This window comes from Sapajus apella, unplaced genomic scaffold (genome assembly GCF_009761245.1).
Source record: "Sapajus apella isolate SASKATOON/1434 unplaced genomic scaffold, GSC_monkey_1.0 scaffold6, whole genome shotgun sequence".
In the NCBI taxonomy this organism is placed as follows: Eukaryota; Metazoa; Chordata; class Mammalia; order Primates; family Cebidae; genus Sapajus; species Sapajus apella.
In genome coordinates, this window is record NW_022436946.1 from 14,388,760 (window position 1) to 14,400,265 (window position 11,506).

An 11,506-nucleotide genomic window follows, 5' to 3' on the forward strand; every position below is an offset into this window, starting at 1 on the left:
AATAGTGCTGCAATGAATATAAGACTGCTGGTATCTCTTTAAGACCCTGGTTTCAACTCTTTTGGATAAATATCCAGAAGTGGGATAGCTGGATCATATATATGGAAGTTATATTTTTAATTTTTTGAGGAATCTTCATAGTATTTTCTGTAGCACATTCACTATTTTGCATTTCCACCAACAGTGTACAGGCATTCCTATTTCTCCACATCCTCATCAAAATTTTTTGTCTTTTTTTTTTTTTTTTGATGGTATCCATCTGGACAGGTGTGAAGTAAAATTTCATCGTGGTTTTTATTTGCATTTTCCTAAAGATTTGTAACACTGAGCATTTTTTCTTATACTTTTTGGCCATTTGTATCTTCTTTGGGGAAATGTCTATTCAAAACCTTAGCCCATTTTTAAATCAGGCTATTTGGTTTTTGCTATTGAATTATAGAAGTTCCTTATACATTTGGGAGATTAATCCCTCATCAGCTATATGGTTCACAGATATTTTCTTTCATTTCATAAATTGCCTTTTCACTCTGTTGATTGTTTTCTTTTCTGTATAGGAGCTCTTTAGTCTGATGTAGTCTCATGTTGTTTTTGTTTTTGTTGCTGGTGACTGCCAAGACAAGGTCATAAAGTTTTTCTCTATGCTTTTCTTGGAGTTTTACAGTTTCAGGTCTTAGGTTTAAGTTTCTAATCCATTTGAGTTGATTTTGTGTATAATAGAAGGGTACAATGTCATCCTTTTGCATGTTTCCCAGACCATTCATTGAAGAGAAAAGCCTTTCCACATTGTATATTTTTGGCTCCCTTGTCAAAGATCAGTTGACCATATATATGTGGATTTATTTCTGGGTTCTCCATTCTGTTCCACTGGGCTATATGTCCATCTTTATGACAATATATAATCTTGATTACTGCAGCATGGTAATGTATTTTGAAATCAAGAAATGAGGCCTCCAGCCCTTTCTTTCTTTCTCACAATTGCTTTAGCTTTTGGTGGTCATCGGTGGTCCCATATGAATTTTGAAATTGTTTTTTCTTTTTCTATAAAAACAGAAAATTGGGATTTTGATAGGTATTGCACTGAATCTGTAGATTGCTTTGGACATTTTTCAGATACTTTTCTTCCTGTGGATGCCATTCCTGACTCCAATAGGCAGAAGTAGCTCAACCTAGAACCAAACTCCACAGTATTCTGTATTGAGATCTAGAACATAGCACACAAAAAGTCTCACAGCTTTTTTTTTTCCTTCTGGTCCCTTCATTCTTTACTCCCCTGTCCTTTTGTCTATTCCATTGTTACCACTAATTTTCAGTCACACAAAATGCATCATACTGAATACCACAAAAAGAACCAACTAACAAAAAAATGAATTAAAAACACAAAGCAACACTAAAGGTTTTACCAACTGCATTTTACAAAAAAATTGAACAGGTTGCATTCTTTTCTTTTCAACTGAACTTATTGAAAATAGGGAATGTGCTTCTTGTAGATACTGCAGAGTAATTCCATATACATTAAGATGTTGAATTCATTTCTTTTTAATGATATAATTATACAGGAGAAAGGACCTGCAGGAAAAGAGGAATTAAAGTCTAAATTTGTATCTGACTATCATTGCTACTGATGTGCAGGCAAAGCCCAAGCAATTACCATTCCCTAAATCTAAAATTAATATCTTTATAATTTTCATAATGGTGTTTTAAGCTTGATAATGTGGAATATTATTTGCTTTATTTTAACTTTAATGTTTTCTATTTTCTTAATCATCATGATTATTTTTATTAAAGAAAAAACATAGTTTAATAAAATAAATTAAATTTTCTTAAATTTTGATCCATTACAAAAATACTTTATACTTTTTAATGAAAATACATAGAAAATTCATGTAAAAATTTTAAGAAATTGATTAATTTTTTGCATTGTTTCTGATTAAACAATTATGAAGACTATAACAAAGAAATTAATTGTTCCTCTGCTTTAATTTTCTAACCAGGCACTTCTAGGAAATTTTATATAGGAATCCTTAAAGTTGCTTTCTTTCAGCTAGAAAATAGAAAACTGAAACTAAATGACTTTATGACTTGAAAAACACTTAGAGACTCAAAGAGCTATGATTTTTAAAATTTTTTCTCTTGTTTGGCTCCAAAGCAAATGCATACAAAACTTCCAAAAGAAAGAGGGAAAAGATAGATTTGGAAATTAAAATTGGTTTATGTCCATTAATCAGTGCAAAAATGAGCTGGTAAGTGTTAGGACTAGTTAAAATTAAATTGTATCAGAATATGTGGAAAATTCTAAACTCTTCTGCGGGGAGGAAGTGGGGAAGGAAGTAGACTCAAATGGTAAAGCTGCCTGTAATTATAGTTCTCCAATATGATATTTGTCTATTTATTTTTGTAGATACATATTCTTTCATTAAGCAGAAATTTATTGATCATCTATATTATATAAAACATTGCATTAGTTATCAGTTTAAGTAACACTTGATCTAGTCCCAGGAATTAATAAAATGTTACTCTATAAATGCTTAAATTCTTGACTACTTTGACTAAGATCATCCAAATATGTATATATACATATATACAAGTATATGTATATATACATACAAATGAGTGTGTGTATATCTATATATACACACCAGTATATCTATATATACACACACATATATACAAGTATATGTATATATACATACAAATGTGTGTGTGTCTATATATACACACACACACACCAGTAAAAAACGCTAGTGATGCCCAGTGATTCTATTTGCTGGCTGGACATGATATTCCTTGTCCTCCACATCTCATCAACTGAACTATAATTTACAAACCTTCTCATTAGCCTGGACCATGTTGGCAAAAATTTGATTTGGCAGCCTCACATACAGCCTTTTCTTGCCCTTGAAAGTATAATAGAGCACTCTGTAGCCATAACATGTTACCAGCTTTCACAATCCACATGAAATATGCAAGTATAAATGTAAACAAGGTGGAAGGAGCTGAAAGGGCAGAAGAGTGAGTATTCGGAAGAGCATATCCTCGGGTTTCCTCTCTTGTTCAGAAGGGCAGGCAGAGGAAAGAGCCTCAGGCAGTGTGGGGAGAGGTGGGGGTGCCAGCTGGCCTCGCAGTTCAAGTGTGGAGTCCGAGGGCTTGCGGAGATCTACATCCTCTGGAATCCCACAGCTCATTATGCAGTCCCCTCACGTGGCTTTCCTTATGCTCTGTTTTCCTCATTTCGGTGCAGAGGAAACCAATGCTAAAAATGCTTGCTGCATATCACATTAATTTTATTTCTTCCTGATTTACACTGTTCTCTCTCTGAGGAAAATGGAATGTGGCTTGATTTTCTGATTCGTTTCCCTTAAACTCTCTGTCCCCTGCCAGGTTAACCCCAGGAAGGGTCATGATAGGTGCAACTACACAGGTTCATGTTATTCTGTACCTTGTCACCTTCATTTCCCTTTTGAGTCATGTTTTGTTGGTTCCATTTTAAATTATGAAATGGATTGCTCCCTGGAGTGCAATGGATGTGACATGGAAATTAAATGCTTTAAAACCCTTCTGAAACAGTAGTCAGATGGATCCATTACCGCGCTGAATCCATTTCTAGTAAAACATTTAATTTAAAAATTTGTAGCAACATGTCAGTAAATGGCAAGCTTCCAGCTAGAGCTTGTGGAAAACCACACATTTTGGGGGTTAAAATATGTGTGGACAGTAATACAAGATGCCCTTTTCAACCTGATCATCCTCTGGTTGTATATAACATACTCACATCTGGTTCTGGAGGATAGAAAATGGCATCTCTTTGCCTTTTTCACAGCTGTAACATCCAGCTCAGTGTCTAGGGTACAGTGGGTACCTAGTAAATGCTGACTGAAAGAATGAACTACTGAATGATTGAATATATAAACTTGAATACTCACTTATAGATGACTGAAATGATAAAAGATTCTCTTTTTTCATATTCTCAAGGTAAACACTGTAAAATGATAAAGTACTTTATTCTTTCAGAGAATGAGAACACACAGTTGAATATTTGCCATCTCTCTGGTCTTTCTGGATAAAACATCCTTTGGCTACCTCTCTGATCTAATCTCCTGCTGCTCCCACCCTGACCCCAAATCAGTTCCAGGTCCCCTACCTCTATGCGCTCTCTGTAAACAGGCCAAAGACGTTCACACCCAGAGCCTTTGTCCTCCTGTTCTGTCTGTGATGCCCTTCCTTCAATATCCCTCTGCCATGCTTCCTGGCTTCACTGAGGGCTCTGGTCAAGCGTAACCTCAAAGACATAATCTTAACTCATCCTAATTAAGAAGTACACTTTTCACATCCTCTTCTCTCCAGTACTGTTGCCATGTGACATCATATATATTTATTTATTCGTTTTCTTTCCTTCCATTAGGTCATTCACTCCATGAGAACAAGAACTTGTCTATTTTGTTCACTGTGTATCCTCCCTCAGTGTCTAGAACAATGCCTGCCAATAAATATTTGGAAAATGAATAAACAAATTTAGAACATAGCAAGATGTTTAATGAAGAGGTGGAACCTATGGTGGAAGGAAAATTAGCTTGGGGTGAAAAGGATTCAGTTTTATAATATCACTTACTAATGGAGACCTTAGACAAATTATTTGACTTCACTGAGTCTCAGCTTCCCCCACAATAAAAAAAAAGGCTTAGTAGCCTCTGTGTTAAGAAAATAGCAGCTTCAGAAATGATCAAGACAGAGACAGGCAGCTACATACATTAATCATGAAGCTGAAGAGCATGAAGCCTTGATTAGTTGGGGTTGAAAAATACTAGGATCGTTGTAGAGTGAGATTTCTAGAAGTCTGTATGTTATCTACAGTTTGGAATCTATTTCTCAGTTTCCTTCAAAGCAATTAATTATCATAGCAAATTAATTCAAATTGACAATGAAAATTTTAAAATTGTAAAAACATTTAGAAAACTTCAAAAGGTCCTTGATTTCACTTAGAAACAAGAAGCACAGGACAAATTTTTTCCTTGCTGTCGTCCCTGAATTCCTTCTCCAACTCTTCTTTTATTCATGTATTCTGGAGGAGTTTCCAGTCAAGGACTGTGCTTTTGCACTAAAGAACTGGCATGTGAGGCCGGGCGCGGTGGCTCAAGCCTGTAATCCCAGCACTTTGGGAGGCCGAGGCGGGTGGATCACGAGGTCAAGAGATCGAGACCATCCTGGTCAACATGGTGAAACCCTGTCTCTACTAAAAATACAAAAAATTAGCTGGGCATGGTGGCGCGTGCCTGTAATCCCAGCTACTCAGGAGGCTGAGGCAGAATTGCCTGAACCCAGGAGGCGGAGGTTGTGGTGAGCCGAGATCGTGCCATTGCACTCCAGCCTGGGTAACAAGAGCGAAACTCCGTCTCAAAAAAAAAAAAAAAAAAAAAGAACCGGCATGTGACCCTGGTTGGCCAGTTGGCATATTTAATCTGGCACTAATTTAATCATCGGCAAAAAAAAAAAGCAGGTTCCTTTCCTTCTGCAATAACTATGCATTCAGGTTGCCATATTTTTCACCACATGGAAAGGACCAGTTTAACTAGAAATGATGCCAACACAGAGAAAGTAGAGTTTAGAGACAGAGACAAAAAGTCTTAATGATATCTAAACATGTCTGAAGTTAGCTCCTCTAACTTTTATACCTAGGCTTTTCAAGTAATGTGAACCAACAAATTATCTTGTCTTTAAGTAAGCTAGTTTGAATTGTAACAGGCCTAACAAATATAGGAGGATATGGAGAAACAGGAGAGAACAAGCCAGGACTTGATCCAAAACACAGAAGCAATAGGGTGAAAAAAATGCTGCACTAATCCCTGCATTTCATAAAAGAAAAGTTTTTTTAACACCTACCTACTTATACCCCAAGTCCCTATTTTTATCAAATTCTTACCTCCAATTAATTTATCAATTATCTTTACCTCCAATTAATTTTATCAATTCTTACCCTGGCCAGGGGAACCCCAATAGTAGTTTGGAGGTGAAGAAATCACAAATTTCACTATCAGGTAAGGAGTGATGCAGGGATAGAGGTTACAGCACCATTGCTAGTCAGCGAGAAGGGAGTCATGCTCCTGTCATCCAGGTTGGACAGATGTTTATACACAGAACTGTGAATATGTGAACAGATGGATTCTGAAATACTATTAGTACAAGTCAATTGGGCTCAACAAGCAAACAGGATACTTATAAGCAAACATTTGAAAAACCGCATTCCTATATTGAAGACTGTTGATAACTTTTACCACTGTAAACATGTGTGTACGTGAGTGCGTGTGTGTGTGTATGTGTGTGTGATGTATATAATTATTCATTCTTAGTTACAAAAGAGTAAAAGCGTTCAAAGTGTGATACAGAGAGCCCTGAAGGCCCCAGACATACCTTCAGAGGGCCTATATTAATTCTAAGACATTATTTGCCATTTTCACTCTCATTTTTAGTGAGGGGAATATTATTCATGTATTTTAATTGAGATAAAAATATACATGACATAATATTTATTATCTTATTCATTTTAATTGTACAGGTCAGTGGCATCAAATATATTTGCATTGTCATATAGCCATGTGATTGATTTTTAATATCAGCTTTATTGAGGTACAATTTATCTAGGCTGAAATTGACAAATTTTAGGTATACAGTTTGGTGAGTTTTGATGAATGTATGGAGCTGTGTAATCACCACAACAACCAAGGTATGGGATATTTCCATTATGACCCCAAAGTTCATCTGTGTCCTTTATAGGTAACCCTTTCTTTCCTGGCTGTGAGCATCCACAGACCTGCTTTCTCTCACTACACTTACGCCTTTTCTAGAATTTTACATAAAAGAATTATACATTATGTATCTTTTATGTCTGGCTTCTTTCACTTAACAGAAGTAAAATTATCCATGTTGTTGTGTGTACTAGTATTTTGTTCTTTTTTTTATTACTGAATAGTATTCCATTGTATGGATGTACCACAGTTTGTTTATCCATTTGTCATCTATAAAACATTTGAGTTGTTTGTGGCCAGAATGAAGCTTCTGGAACAAATTGTTGTACAAACATATGCTTTCATTTATCTTGGATGAATACCTAGGAGATAGCTGACTGGGGTATATAGTAAATATATGTTTGACTTTGTAAAGAACAGTAACCTGTATCTCAAAGTAGCAGTACCGTTTTGTATTTCCACCAACAATGTGTGAGAGTTACATATGGTCTACGTCCTTCTCAACACTAACTAATATTTTTTTATTTTTTAATTGATTTATGTTTTTAATTGGCACATAATAATTGTACATATTTGTCGGGCACATAGTGATGTTCTGATACATACAATCTTCACTGATTAGATCAGGGCAATTAGCATATCCATCATCTCAAACATTTATTACTTCTTTGTGTTGGAAACATTTAATATTTTCTCTTCTAGCTATTTCCAAATATATATTATTGTTAATTGTCATTCTACAGTGCTATCAAACATTAAAACTTATTCCTTCTATCTAGCTGTAATTTCATATGCTTTAACAAATGCCATCTTATCTCTCCCTTTCCCCTACCCTTCTCAGCCTCTAGTAACTTCTCTTCTACTTTTTACTTCCAAGAACAACTTTTTTTTTTTGGTTCCCCAGTAGGAATGAGATCATGTGATGTTTAATTTTCTCTTTCTGACCTATTTCACTTAACATGATGTCCTCCAGTTCCAGCCATGTTGCCATGCATGACAAGATTTTATTCTTTTTAAAGGCTGAATAGTATTCCATTGTGTATATACGCCACATTTTCTTAATTTATTCATCTGTTGTTGTGGCTATTATGAATGGTGCTACAATAAACATGGTGGTGCAGGTGTCTTTTCAATATAATAATTGTCTTTCCTTTAGACAAATGCCCAGTTGTGCACTTGATTTTGAATTAATTGAAGAACCTCCATACTGTTCTCTGTAGTGGCTGTACTAGTTTACATTCCCACCAACAGTGTGTAGGAGATCCCTTTTCTCCACATCCTGGCCAGCATTTGTCATTTTTTGTCTTTTTGATAACAGTCATCCTACGTGGGACAAGATGATATCTCATTGTAGTTCTGATTTGTGTTTCCCTGAGGATTAGTGATGTTTAACACTTTTTCATATATGTGTTGGTCATTTGTATATCTTCTTTTGAAAAATATCTATTCAGATAGTTTACCCATGTTTTAATTGGAGGGTTTTTTTGTTGTTTGTTTGCCATTGAGATCTTTGGGTTCCTTGCATATTCTGAATTTCAATCTCCTGTGAGACAAATAGTTTGCAAAAATATTCTCCGGTTCTGTAGGTTGTCTCTTTACTCATGATTCTTTACTTGGCTGTGCAGAAGCTTCTTAGTTTGATACAATCCCATTTGTTTATTTTTGCTATTGTCCCTTGTGCTTTTGAGATCTTATTTATAAAATAACAAAATATTTTCCCAGACAAGCATCCTGAAGCATCTCTCCTATGTTTTCTGCTAGTAGTTATATAGTTTCAAGTTTTACATTTAGATCTTAACCCATTTTGAGTTGGTTTTTTATATAGTGAGAAACGGGGATCTGATTTTATTCTTCTGCATTTGGATAGCCAGTTTTTCAAGCACCATTTATTGAAAGAGTGTCCTTTTCCCAATGAATGTTCTTTGCACCTTTGTCAAAAATCAGTTGGCTCTGGTTATGTTGATTAGTTTCTGGGTTCTGGGTTCTGTTTAATTGGTCTATGTGTCTGTTTTTAATGCCAGTACTATGCTGCTTTGGTTACTATCGCTTTATAGTACATTTTGAAGTCTAGTAATGTGATGCCTTCAGCTTTGTTATTCTTGCTTAGGATTACTATTGGTATGTGTTCTTTAAATGGCTCTTCAGGATATTTTGTGGTTCCATACAAATGTTAAGATTTTTTTTTTCTATTTCTTTGAAGACTATCATTGATATTTTGATAGGGATTACATTAAACATATAAATCAGTTTGGATAGTCTGGTCATTTTAACAATATTAATTTTTCCAGTCTATAAATTTGGGATGATTTGGGATATCTTTCCTTTTGTGTATGCCCTTCTTTAATTTCTTTCATCTGTGTTTTACAGTTTTCCTTGCAGAGATCTTTCGCCTCCTTGGTTAAATTTATTCCTAGGTAATTTGTATCTGTAGCAATTATAAATGGAATTCCTCTCTTGATTTGTCAGCTAGTTAGTTGTTTATGTGTGGAACACTACTGATTTTTATATGTTGATTTTGTACCCTGCAACTTTACTGAATTTGTTTATCAATTCTAAGAGTTTTTTGATACAGTCTTCAGGATTTTCTATATATAAGATCATGGCATCTGCAAACACAGACAATATGACTTCTTCCTTCCCAATCTGGATGCCCTTAATTTCTGTCTGTTGCCTAATTGTTCTGGCTAGGACTTCTAGTACTATACTGAATAAGAGTGGTGAGAGTGGCTTATCTTATTCCAATCATTCCCTGTTTAGCATGGTGTTAACTGTGGATTTGTCACATACGGACTTTATTTTATTGAGTTATTTTCCTTCCATACCTAGTTTATTGAGGGTTTTTATCATGAAGAAATATTGAATTTTATTAAATGCTATTTTGGCATCTAATGAGATATATGGTTTTTGTTCTTCATTCTGTTGTTATGATGGCTCACGTTTATTGATTTGTTTATGTTAAACCATCCTTGCATTCCTGGGATAAATCTTACACATCCTGGTGTTTGATCTTTTTATGTGTTGTTTGATTCAGTTTGCTAGTGTATTGTTGAAGATTTTTACATGTATATTCATCAGGGGTATTTGTCTGTAGTTTTCTTTTTTTTTTTTTTTTTTTTTTATTGTGTCCTCATCCAGTTTTGGCATCATGGTTATGCTGACCTCACAGAATGAGTTTGGAAGAATTCTCTCCACTTCGAATTTTTGGAATAGTTTGAGAAGAATTGGTATTTGTTCTTTAAAAGTTTGGTAGAATTCAGCATTGAAGCACTCTTGCTCTAGACCTTTTTTTTATTGGGAGGCTTTTTATTATGGATTCAATCTTGTGACCCATTATTGCTATGTTTAAATTTTCTCTCTCTTCTTGGTTCAATCTTTGTAGACTGTATGTGTCCAGAAATTTATTCATTTCCTCTAGGTTTTCAAATTTGTTGACATATAGTTACTCATAATAGTTTCTAATGCTCCTTTGTATTTCTGTGGGATCAGTTGTAATGTCTTTTTTTCAAACACAATTTTATTTATTTATTTGGGTCTTCTCTCATTTCTTAGTGTAGCAAATATTTCATTTATTTATTTGGGTCTTCTCTCTTTTCTTAGTCTAGCAAATAGTTTGTCAATTTTGTTTATCTTTTCAAAAATCAACTGTTTGCTTCATGGATTTTATTCCTATTTTGTTAGTCTCAATTTTATTTATGCTCTGAACTTCATTATTTTTTTTCTGCTAATTTTGAATTTAGTTTGTTCTTGCTTTTCTAATTCCTTGAGGTGTATCATTAGGTTGTTTACTTGAAATCTTTCTTTTTATGTAAGAATTTATTGCTATAAATTTGCCTCTTAATACTGTGTTTGCTGTGCCCCATAGGTTTTGGTATGTTGTGTTTCTATTTTCATTTGTTTCAAGGAATGTTTACATTTCCTTCTTAATTTCTTCCTTCACCCATTGCTTGGACGGGAGGATTTTGTTTCATTTACATGTATTTATACAGTTCCAAATGTCCCATGTTCCTCTTTATTATTGTTTCCTAGGTTTTTTTCATTGTGGTTAGATAAGATATTTGATATGATTTATTTTTTAAAAATTTTTTGACATCATTTTTATTCTTTCACAAAGTATCAGTGGAGTTTTCCAGGGGCTTAATGAGGTGTAATAGCACAACAGATTAAATAAAGAGATAGATGTGAGAATTTAGCTATCTCGTACTAAACTAGATATTAATGAGATATTTTTAAAAAGCCACTCTTTGAAAAATATACCTATCTTTATGAGATATATATTATTGATATTTCTATAAAATAGATTATTATTTTTAAATGAGTAATACATACATATTTTTTAATTATCTCAATTTAATTTTTGAAATGCTGATGGATATAACCTACAAAAATAAAAGCTCTTTGAGTCCCCTAATAATTTTTAAGAGTGTAAAGGGCTCCTGAGAATAAAAAGTTTGAAAAGATTAATCAGCTTAAAATACACTTAGATACACATTCTAACAACTGAATATTGCAAAAATTTGTTATCAAATCTAAACTCTATTTTTTAAAAGTCTGAAAACTGTGGTAATCCCCAGAAAGGAATTCTTATAATGTAGTAAAATGAATATTTTATATTATTTTACATTGATTTCAAAATGTCTACAAGAGAATTTTTTTTTTTTTGAGATGAAGTCTCACTCTGTTGCCAGGTTGGAGTGCAGTGGCATAATCTCAGCTCACTGCAACCTCCACCTCTTGGGTTCAAGTGATTCTCCTGCCTCAGCCTCCTGAGT